Genomic DNA, 12,223 nt, shown 5'->3' with positions numbered 1-12,223 from the left:
GACCATGATGTATGGGTCTATTCACACCATCCAGATGGCTGGACAGTGGGACCCACCACTGATGTATGTGTTACATGCAAGCCATCCATCCAATTGGTGAGCTTGTCTTAAGGCTTGAGTTAAAAATAAGACAGATCTATCAGGTGGACCACACTATAGAAAACAGCAGAGGAGTGAACGCCTACCATTGAAACCCTTTTGGGTGCACAGAGGTTTTGGATCAGTATGAAATATGTTTTTCCTCTTAATTCAGGTCTTTGTGACCTTATGAACAGATTGGATGGAAAATAAATGTTATGGTGGCCCTGTGTGGTTTAAATAGTGAAAAACATTATCTTCACTATTATTTGTGGTATGGTCCAGATGATCTTTCGATAAGATTCATTTTTAGTAATGCTCTAAATGATCTCTAAAATAGATGTATGGTGCAGATGGTGCGGCCCATGTGATGCAGCCCGCTTGATGTATATGAAGCCCATTGGTGTGGCCCATGGATGCGGCCCACTTGATGTATATAAGGCCTATTGGTGTGGCCCATGTGATGTGGCCCACTTGATGTATATGAGGCCCATTGTGATGCATTTGAGGGCCAGGTGATGGGGCCCATTGTGATGTATATTAGGCCCGTGTGAGAGGCCCATTGTGATGTATATGAGGCTCATGTAATGCGGCCCATTATGATGTGTATTAAGCCCATGAGATGCGGCCCATTGCAATGTGTAAGGCACATAGGTTATGGCCCATTGTGATGTGTATGAGGCCCATGCGATGCGGCCCACTTGATGTATTTGAGGCCCATGCAATGCGGCCCACTTGATGTATTTGAGGCCCATGTAATGCGGCCCACTTGATGTAATGCGGCCCGCATATGTGGCCCATTGTGATGTGTTTGTGGCCTTAGAGGAGACCCGATGTGTTGAATGAGAGGCCCATATGATGAGGCCGATGTGATGTATACGTGACCCATGTGTGAGACCCAATGTGATATATATGAGGCCCATATGGTGAGGCCCGATGTGATGTATATGTGGCCCTTAAGTGAGGTTCATGGTGATGTATATTAGGCCCTTGTATGAGGCCATGGGCCCCACTATATGTTTGGCTCTATGTGGGCCACTCCTTGGGGGCAATGTTGGTTGAATGTCCACATTAATGGGCAATGATGGTTAACTGTCCACATTGTGACCTTTCCTTAGGCCCTTTGTTAGGCCGATTATCGATGTTAATTACCAATACCAGTTATCGATACCGATTATGAGTATGTGACAACATATCATCATGATACATGCCCATACGCATCATCTGCATGTTTGTTATGAGATGTAATTGACTATTACATATGTCATAGGGGTAGGTTGTTTATGGGACTCCCTCATAGGTGGAGTCATCCCACATGAGCGCACGATATGCGCTGGATTGATGCATGATTGCGCTGTGTGACTCATGCATATCAAATTTTATGATGTGACTACTATACACCCTAGCGACATCAGGGTCGTGGCCTCCACAGGCATATTGTGGATGCCAGATGGGACACCAAAAATCTTTTTCTACATGGGGTGTCATAGATGTCCCTGGGTAAAAGTCCCTAAACCTCCGTGGCCAGGAGACGCTCCAACGTCTAGACCGAGTGGATATATGAGGGCCCAATGCCAAATACCAGTAGGACGCGTCTCCCACTGTGTCGTGGTCTGTTGGAAGGGGGTATGGCCTCACTCGCCCGATGGTAGGGAGCATAGCTAGGCTGAGTTTGACCAGCTCATAAATGAGTCTACTATCGATGTGCTGGGTAGATATTGGTTGACTACTGGCCAGGTGGATAGTAAGGTCTCTTCCACTTACATGGTTGTGCATCCAGTGAGCGGCGATCGTGTGTAGAGTGTACTAGACCCTGGTGATGATCCTAGAGATGTACAATACTGATATGCTAACTTATTGAGTAGGAGTTGCATACTCAACATTTTTCTCAATCATTCATTCATTCACTATCCACTCGGGTTGGTAGTGCGCAACTAATTGTTGTGTACCTTCGCAATGGCCAGGATTTCTATTAGGGCACGCGACTAACCTGATATCAGGAGTTTACCACATTGAGTCTGGCCATCCAAATTTAGGTATGGGACTGGTTTGGATAGAAGTCTCTTGTGATGGACCCATAGCCTGCGATACCACGGACCATCATCCCAACCTCACACTCCAGCTTGGTCGTTTCATTCGCACCACATATTGCATTGCATCCTTAGTGTATAGCATTTGGTTTACTATGCTTTTGCATTGTATAACATAGATAAGATTGACGGTATTCATGGACATGTCAGGATTTGTATATTGCATTACTTCTTCAGTATGTGATATTTGGCTTACTATGTCCCCGCATTGTATATCTGATCTACATTGCTTCCTCAGTATATGATATTGGCTTATTATGTTTTTGCATCGCATAGCCTAGATAAGGCCGATGGTATTTATAGACTTACCAGCATGTTTTTGCATTACTCTGATATTACATCCTGAGTATGCTTACCTTGTGCACACACTTACACCATCCTCTAAGCTTTTTATAAGCTTATGCACGATAGATGCGTGCAGGTGGTGTTAGGTCACAGCAGAGTTGAGCTTGGAGCGTACGGCTGTCTTCTAGAGCTTTGATTTTCAATATATGTATATTCCCCTTTCAGCACTGTATCAACTATTTATATTAGTGGATATGAGATGATGATGTTGTAAGTGCTATGGTTTTATGCTCCTTCGGTTGTCAAATTTTGTGGTGCCAAAACCTCAATCTATGTCTTGTGTAGCTCATTGGTATATATCTTCAAGACATTACATATGGGTTCAAGACATTGCATCACCTCTCTAAACACTTTGCTTCAAGTCAAGAATGAAGAACTACTTCAAACCATTTCAAGAAATATAAGTACATGCTACAAAGAAAGAAGTGATCTTGTTCAAAGACTCAAGTTAGTGTACAACTCAAGATGAAGTATAATTCAAACTCTAAAAGATCTCAAGTTCAATCTACATCAAGTATAGAGATCTCAAGCTTCACAATCTTCAATTGTCAATGATCATCTGAAGAAATAAACTGTCAATGTCCATACTTCACATTTAAGGTATGAATGACCTTAGATTGACCTTAGGGTAGGTTATTTTGTATACATAATTCAAGATAATTTTTTTATATGTATTTGGTCTGTTCTAAGACTAGTCCTGGACCTTGTTCGACTAGTTCTAGAACTGGCTCGACTACTCCAAGAAATTCCATGACCTGTCCTAGGTTTGTTGCAATTTTTCAGAATTTTTTGGTTGAACTACGACCAGTCCTGGAGTCTGATCGACCGGTCGCAGGAACAGTGACGACTCGATCTAGAACTAGTCGTACACTTACGACTCAATCTACAACGACTAAACCTGGTGTCACACGACTAGTCGTGGGTTTATCATGACCAGTCCTGGAGGGTTCATGACTAGTCGTGAACAGCCTACGACCAGTGGTGGAACGGTTTTATCTGATCGCGCTTAAAATTTCAAAAATCCATTTCTTTTACGACCAGTCGTAGATGCGATTTCTACAACTATAAATAGAACATGAATTTCAGAGTTTCATATCTAATTCAAGTAAAATTAAGGCTTCACTCTGAGATAAGTTTGTGTTCATTTTAAGCTACTTCAAGCATATTTAAAATTCTCTTTTGTTAGCTTTATTGATTTGATTTTGTTTCTATATTCCAATCTGAATTGAAAAGAGGAATTATTGTATTCCTTCTTCTTGGAATCAAAATCAAATATAGCTAGCCCATCTGGTTTAATTTAAAATCAATTAGAACTTGGAACCATTTCAAAGTGAGTATTAGACATTGAACACCTATATTCGAACTTCTACTTCGATTGGTTCTTCCGGCTATAACAAAAGGAGAAATCCAAGTATTTTACTTTATTGTAAATTTCCTTCTTTTGGTTTTATTTGAGATTAAGCCAGAAAAATCTCAATTTGTTGGTTATCTGAGGAGAGCCAGAAAACTCAGAAGTGGGGTTTTTTGAATTGTGTAAGCCTATTTGAAAGACACAATTGTGAAGGTTTTAGGTGAACCTGTGAAACCTATTTTCATAGTGAACGCTGATATCCCCTGTGTGAGGATATTTAGAGTGGAGTAGGAAGCTGTGTGGCTATTGTTTAACAGTTGGTGTACACATAGGCGAACCACTATAACTCCTTGTGTTTTGTGGATGTGTGATTTATTTTTCCTATCTTTTATCATTCAAAGTTGTGGGATGTATGTGTGGATGTGAATGTTGTAATATTTACATTTCAAGCACTATGTGGAGTGTTGTAATAGTTTAGAATTTATATCTTACTATTTCCTTTATTTCTTTTCAGTTTTAGCTTTTAACTCTCTCATTGTTCTAGTAAGGTTATCCTGCCATAAACCCTTAGTTTTTATGGTGAAGGTTGCCCTTAGAACAACTAGAATTTGTGATTGCATTACATTCTGAATTGTGGATTGACTGAATTGTGTATTGATATCTTTCTTTTTCTTGGTTATCTTAATATTTAATTCCGCTATTATTATTTTAAATTTGGCATAATCCTATTCACCCCCCCCCCCCCCTTAGGACATATAGCTAGGCCTTTTCAAGTGGTATCAGAGCCTAATAGCTCGTTTTAATTGTTATATTTTTGGATTTATTTCTTAAGCTAATCGATCTAAGCTATTTATAAGATGTTAAATTTTGATAGCTTTCCAATCACTAGGCCTCCACCATTTGATGGCTCCAATTATGCCTATTGGAAAGCCAGGATGAGGATTTTTCTTAAATCCATGGATGAGAGCATGTGGCAAGCCACAATGACTGAATGGACCCCTCCTACCATTGAAGTAACTGGTATCGATGGATCCAAATCAATGAAAGTCTCACATTATTTTTCTTGGACCACACTTCAGAAAAGTGAGAGTAGTGCCAATGCAAAAGCACTAAATGCAATCACATGCGCACTAATACCGGATGAATTCAAAAGAATTATATCCTGTGACACTGTAAAGCAAGCTTAGGATATTTTAGAGATGACACATGAGGGAACATCAATTGTCAAGAAATCTAAAGTCCAACTCCTCACAACCAAATTTGAGGAAATACATATGGAGGAAAATAAAATGTTCACGGACTGTTATACAAGATTAAATGACATTGTGAACTCTATGTGGGGTCTTGGTGATAAAATCCCAGAAAGTGAAGTGTGTGCAAAGATACTACGCTCATTACTTGAACGGTTTAACTAAAAGGTTACCGTGATCCAGGAACATCGTGATACGAACAATATGAGGGTAGAAGAACTAGTTGGGTCGTTACAAACCTATGAGTTAAATTTTAAAGCTCCTAAAGGTAAATCTATTGCCCTTAAATCTTCTAAATGCATTTCTCAAGAAAATTCTGATTTTGAAAATTCTAAAGATGATATGGCCCTTTTAATGAAAAAGTTTTACAAGATTTTCAAAAGTAAAAAGAAGGTTGACTTTCAAAAATCAAATGATAAGAAAAGATCTAAATCTAAATCTAAAACTTGGAAATCTTTAAAAGATAGTCAATGTTACAACTGCCAAGAATATGGGCATTTAGCAAATAAGTGTCCTAAAAAGGACAAACCTAAAAAGAAAGGAATATTGGCTACTTGGGATGAATCTTCTGGCACTGAAGCCGCTTTTGAATCAGAAGATTCTAAAACTGAGTCGGGCAATGAAGTTAAAGCTCTTATGACTCTAGCCAAGTTCACTTTTTCAGATCATAATGATTCTACTAGTGAAAAAAAATCTGAATAGTGATCATGAAAATGAAGAAGATCTTCAAGATGCCTACAATGCCCTATACAAGGAAAGTTGTAAGATTGCTGTAAAACTAAAGCTTCAAAAAGAAAGGTTTTCAAAACTTAAAGAAAATTTTGATTCTCTTATTTTAGAAAAATTCCATACTTCAGATTATTTTGAAAAATGTAAATGCGATTTAGAATTCAAAACCTCCTAGATTGAAAATCTGAAATCTAAAAATGATAAACTTAAAACTTGAAATCTCTTCACTTTTGAGTTTAAAGGATATATGGAGGTATGCCCAAGGTGATCCAAAATTAGAAAAACTTTTGTTTAGATCAAGAAAATGTGGCGACCAATTCGGTTTGGGTTACAATAAAAGGGCTCCTCCTAAATAAAAGAACCCTCTTCCTAAGTTTGTAAAAGGAGAGTCCTCAAACTCAAAAAAGAAAATTTCTAATCAAAAGTTTTCTAAAAATGCCAAAACGTTTCGACCTTTTAAACCAAAAAGTAACCATATCAACTATAAAAATCAGAACTGAAACCATTTAGCTGAAAAAATAGTTGATTTGCTTAAGGAGCTCTTAAAATCTAACTCAGTGGGTCATTCTTACAACAACTACAAACATAAGAAGACCAACTATAATCCTAAACCCAAAATAGTTATGAAATGGGTTCCTAAGGTTACTTGCTTGGTTGCCCACATGGCTTTCAAAGCTTCAAGCCATTCAAAGTGGTACCTAGATAATGGATGCTCCAGGCACATGAATGGTGACAAAGGTCTGTTTACCACTCTTAAAGACATGACTGATGGTTCAGTCACATTTGGTGATGGTAGCAACTGCGGGATTATTGGCCAAGGTACGGTTTAACTTTCTAACCTTCCCTTATTTGAGAATGTTTTGTACGTTAAAGGTTTAAAGCATAACTTGTTAAGCATTTCTCAAATATGTGATAAAAATCATAGTGTTAAATTTTCTAACCTAGGGTGTGAAATTTTAAACAAAAATGGTTCAGTAATATTAACTGGTCGTAGAACTTCTGAAAACTGCTATATCGTAAGTGATTCTAGCTCATCTAATTGACTGTGTTACTTGGTCCATACTGATGAGACTGAGTTATGGCATAAACATCTTAGACATGTACTCGCAATCTATATAGATTGAGCAAAAGAGAACTAATAAGAGGTCAACTTAAACTACAAAAAGTAGAAAAAATATATGGCGAATGCCAGATTGGAAAGCAAACTAAGAATGCTCATAAAAAGGTGAACTCCAATGCCACATCAAAACCACTCGAGCTTATCCATATGGATCTTGTAGGACCAACCAGGATGGAGAGTCGAGGTGGTAAAAAATATATACTGGTAGTCGTGGATGATTATACCAGATTCACTTGGGTAGCCTTCTTAAGAGATAAATTAGAAACCCTTGATGAAGGAAAAAGGATTCTCAAACGGATTCAAACTGAAAAAGGTTCTCAAGTCAGTAAAATCCGTAGTGATCATGGATCTGAGTTCGAGAATAGTAGTTTTGAGAAATTCTGTTGCGATCAGGGAATATGACATGAATTCTCTGCACCTAAAACACCACAACAAAATGGAATTGTTGAAAGAAAAAATAAAGTGCTTCAAGAAATGGCAAATGTAATGTTGAATAGTTTGAAGCACCTTAAAAATCTTTGGGCCAAAGGCATTAATACTGCCTGTTATACAATCAACCGAGTTTATATAAGTAAGTCAAATAATAAAACTGCTTATGAACTATGGTTCGATAAGAAGCCTACTGTCAAATAGTTTCGAGTTTTTGGTAGCAAGTGCTATATTTTACGTGACGTGAAAATCTGGAAAAGTTTGACACTAAAAGTGATGAAGGGATCTTTTTAGGATATTCTTTGAATAGTCATCCATATCGAGTACTGAATAAGAGGACTGGTGTTATTCAAGAGTCCATTAATGTGGTCATTGACGATCACTTAATTACACCTGCCTCAAGTTTAGATAGTGATGAAGGTCTTTTAATTGACAAATCAGATACTTCATCAAATCAATCTAACTCTAATTTGAGGACTGTTAAAGATCATCCAACCACTCAAATTCTTATAAACCCTCTCACTGGTGTGCAAACTTGTAGACAACTAGAAGACATATGTAATTACGTGTGCTTCACATCCCAGATAGAACCAGTTAACGTAAAAGAAACCCTTACTGACGAAAACTGGATAGTAGCAATGCAAGAAGAACTTAATCAATTTGTGAGAAATGATGTTTGGTATCTTATTCCTAGACCTAAAGATAAACACATTATAGGAACTAAGTGAATTTTCAAAAATAAGTCTGATGAACTTGGTAGTATAATTCAAAACAAGGCTAGACTGGTTGTACAAGGGTACACTCAAATTGAAGGTATTGATTATGGTGAAACCTTTGCCCCAGTAGCTCTTCGTAAGTCAATCAGACTATTCATATCTATTGCTTGCTTTAGAAAATTTAAAAGTTATCAAATGGATGTGAAGAGCGCCTTCTTGAATGATGAGCTGCATGAAAAAGTGTATGTTAAACAACCAATAGGTTTTGAAGACCTTAAAAACATTGATCATGTCTATCGCCTTAAAAAGGCTCTCTACGGCTTAAAACAAGCTCCCAGGGCATGGTACGAGAAATTAACTAAGTTTTTACTAAGTCATGATTTTCAAATGGGAAGTGTAGATAAGACTCTTTTTGTTAAGAAACTTAATGATCACATCTTAATAGTGCAGATCTACGTTAATGATATTATCTATGGATCTACCTGTTCTAACATGACTGTTGAGTTTGCAGATTTAATGAAATCTAAGTTTAAAATGAGCATGGTTGGGGAATTGAATTATTTCCTAGGATTGCAAGTGAAACAACAATCTGATTGCATTTTTATTTCTCAAACCAAATATGCTCTGAACTTAATCAAAAAGTTTATATTTGAGAACGGTAAGAATTTTGATACTCCTATGAGTACAACTTTAAGACTCTCAAAGGACTCTATAGGTAAAAATGTGGATCCTAAATTATATCGTAGTATGATTGGCAGTTTACTTTATTTAACTGCAAGTAAACCTGATATTACTTTAAGTGTTGGTATTTACGCTAGATATCAGTATGATCCTAAAGAGTCACATTTAATTGCTGTTAAGAGGATTATGCGATATGTCGCAAGTACTTCTAAATTGGGTCTCTGGTATCCATATGATACTAGTATTCAATTGGTTGGGTACTCAGATGCTGATTGGGTTGATAATATTGATGACAGGAAATCAACCAGTGGTGATTGTTTTTATATTAAAAATTGTATGGTTTCTTGGTTTAGTGAGAAGCAAAGTTCTATATCGCTCTCAACTGCTGAGGCTGAATACATTGCAGCAGGAAATGCATGTAATCAACTTGTTTGGATGAAACATATGTTAAGCGATTATAGAATTGCACAGGATTCAATGGTTTTATATTACGATAATTCAAGTGCAATAAATATTTCAAAAAATCTAATCCAACATTCACGTACCAAGCACATTGACATTAGGTTTCATTACATTTGTGAATTAGTGGAAGAAAAGCTGATATCTTTAGAATACATTCCGACCGAGACTCAACTTGCTGACATTTTCACTAAACCGCTCGACAAAGGCAGGTTTAATAAATTGAAATTTGATCTTGGTATGTGTATTCTAAATTGATTATTCGTGCATATTTGTATCATAGTGTATATATATTTGATAATTTATTGATTTAAATTTCAAATTTTTATGAAAAAATGCATATTTTAGTCGGTACATGACTAGTCAAGGATGTACTCAACCAGTTGTGGCATGACCGGTCGAGGACATCCCATGACCAGTCGTGTAGTGCGCTGGACATTTTAAAAATTGGGAAAATTTTCATCTTCTTCATTTCATCTTTCCTCTCCAACGAGCCGATGCCCAACCAGTCGTACCCACCTTCCTAGATCTTCAAGGTTAGTGCGTTATTTACGTTTTTATTGCAGATTCTAGTCAATATTACTTCATTTTCACTCTTCAAGTAATCTATTTTGTCATTCAATGGGATTTTGGGATTTTCTTTTGAAAAATCTGATCTAGCAAAACCCCGCTTCACATCTTTTGAAGCTACTTGTTTCTTTAAATCTTCTACTTTTGTTGGCTTGTGAACTTTGTTTGGTTAACTGACTTTCATTTAAACTAGTTAATGTCTTGTGGACTTTAATTTACTTATTTCTTGACTAGTTAATCTATTTATTACTCCTGTTTATTATCCTTTTTCATTTTTCTTCCTTTGTCATATTGTGACTGAAAGGGGGAGAATTTATTTGGTTTTGCATATGGATTGATATATTACTATTGAATATGGATAATATGGACTGAATATGTGTTGATATATTGCTATTGATTATGGATAATATGGACTGAATATATGTGTGCTACTCAGGGGGAGTAAGGAAGAATTTGTGCTAGTTATTAAGCATGATTCCTTATTAAGCATGTAATGCTTTTCTTATTTTGATTGGAGTGTGTTTTGTCACAAATTTGACAAAGGGAGAGATTGTAAGTGCTATGGTTTTATGCTCCTTTGGTTGTTAAATTTTATGGTGCCAAAACCTCAATCTATGTCTTGTGTAGCTCATTGGTATATATGTTCAAGACATTGCATATGGGTTCAAGCATTGCATCACCTCTCTAAACACTTTGCTTCAAGTCAAGAACGAAGAACTACTTCAAACCATTTCAAGAAATACAAGTACATGTTACAACGAAAGAAGTGATCTTGTTCAAAGACTCAAGTTAGTGTACAACTCAAGATGAAGTATAATTCAAGCTCTAAAAGATCTCAAGTTCAATGCTACATCAAGTATAGAGATCTCAAGCTTCACAATCTTTAATTGTTAACAATCATCTGAAGAAATGAAGTGTCAATGCCCATACTTTACATTTAAGGTATGAATGACCTTAGATTGACCTTAGGGTAGGTCATTTTGTATGCATAATTCAAGATAAATATTTTTATATGTATTTGGTCTATTCTAAGACTAGTCCTGAACCTTGTTCGACTAGTCCTAGAACTGGTTCGACCAGTCCAAGAAATTTCAGGACCTGTCTTAGGTTTGTTGCAATTTTTTAAAATTTTTTGGTTGAACTACGACCAGTCCTGGAGTCTGCTCGACTAGTCGTAGGAATAGTGACGACTCGATCCAAGACCAATCATGCACTTACAACTCAATCTACAACGACTAAACCTGGTGTCACACGACCAATCTTGGGTTTGTCATGACCAGTCGTGGAGGGTTCACGACCTGTCATGAACAGTCTACAACCAGTAGCGGAACGGTTTTATCTGATCGCGCTTAAAATTTTAAAAATCCGTTTCTTCTACGACCAATCGTAGTGTCCTTAGGACCAGTCGTAGATGCGATTTCTACAACTATAAATAAAACATGAATTTCAGAGTTTCATATCTAATTCAAGTAAAATTAAGGCTTCACTCTGAGATAAGTTTGTGTTCATTTTAAGCTACTTCGTGCATATTTAAAATTCTCTTTTGTTAGCTTTATTGATTTGATTTTGTTTCTATATTCCAATCTGAAGTGAAAAGAGGAATTGTTGTATTCCTTCTTTGTGGAATCAAAATCAAATATAGCTAGCCCATCTGGTTTAATTTAAAATCAATTAGAACTTGAAACCATTTCAAAGTGAGTATTAGACATTGAACTTCTATATTCGAACTTCTACTCCGATTGGTTCTTCCGGGCTACAACAAAAGGAGAAATTCAAGTATTTTACTTTATTGTAAATTTCCTTTTTTTAGTTTTATTTGAGATTAAGCCAAAAAATCTCAATTTGTTGGTTATCTGAGGAGAGCCAGAAAACTCGGAAGTGGGGTTTTTTGAATTGTGTAAAGCCATTTGAAAGACACAATTGTGAAGGTTTTAGGTGAACCTGTGAAACCTATTTTCATAGTGAACGCTGATATCCCTTGTGTGAGGATATTAGGAGTGGAGTAGCAAGTTGTGTGGCTATTGTTTAATAGTTGGTGTACACACAGGTGAACCACTATAACTCCTTGTGTTTTGTGGATGTGTGATTTATTTTTTCTATCTTTTATCATTCAAAGTTGTGGGATGTATGTGTGGATGTGAATGTTGTAATATTTACATTACAAGCACTGTGTGGAGTGTTGTAATAGTTTAGAATTTATTTCTTACTATTTCCTTTATTTCCTTTCAGTTTTAGCTTTTAATTCTCTAATTGTTCTAGTAAGGTTGTCCTGCTATAAACCCTTGGTTTTTATGGTAAAAGGTTGTCCTTAGAACAACTAGAATTTGTGATTGCTTTACATTCTGAATTGTGGATTGATATCTTTCTTTTTCTTGGCTATCTTGTTATTTAATTCCACTGTTATT

Source organism: Magnolia sinica, chromosome 8, assembly GCF_029962835.1.
Source record: "Magnolia sinica isolate HGM2019 chromosome 8, MsV1, whole genome shotgun sequence".
Classification (NCBI taxonomy): domain Eukaryota; kingdom Viridiplantae; phylum Streptophyta; class Magnoliopsida; order Magnoliales; family Magnoliaceae; genus Magnolia; species Magnolia sinica.
Note: the sequence above shows the minus strand (reverse complement) of the source record.